At 39.4% G+C, this 353-nt stretch overlaps 1 protein-coding gene across 1 annotated transcript in view; it reads left to right on the forward strand.

Moving 5' to 3' along the window:
• The window catches only part of LOC119588911 (peroxisomal N(1)-acetyl-spermine/spermidine oxidase-like), a 34,945-nt gene that overhangs the window by 197 nt on the left and 34,395 nt on the right, over positions 1-353 (forward strand).

Here is a 353-nt window from a genome sequence, read left to right on the forward strand (position 1 = left end):
CCCATTTTTAGTGGACAGCAGGAGCGACAGCTTACATTTTCGTACTACGTAGGGCTTGAGTAGACTGGAGTAAACCTTATTAGAGCCATTAGTTTACAAAATATGACATGGGATTTTACTTTTACTTATGATTGTTGTTACAGCCTCTAAAGACATGACACTATAATACCTGACTACATTTGTAGATAATCTACTATGTATTGGCGGGTTGTTTTATGGGAAGCTGGGGGTGACAGGGGTGTTGTGCCCATGCCTAACAGGATATGGCCGGTGAGGACATATGTATGAAGTAAATGGCCAATCTAATAGTCCTACTATGGTGAGATCAACGTTAATATCTATGTTATATCTAA

Source organism: Penaeus monodon, chromosome 24, assembly GCF_015228065.2.
Source record: "Penaeus monodon isolate SGIC_2016 chromosome 24, NSTDA_Pmon_1, whole genome shotgun sequence".
NCBI lineage: Eukaryota > Metazoa > Arthropoda > Malacostraca > Decapoda > Penaeidae > Penaeus > Penaeus monodon.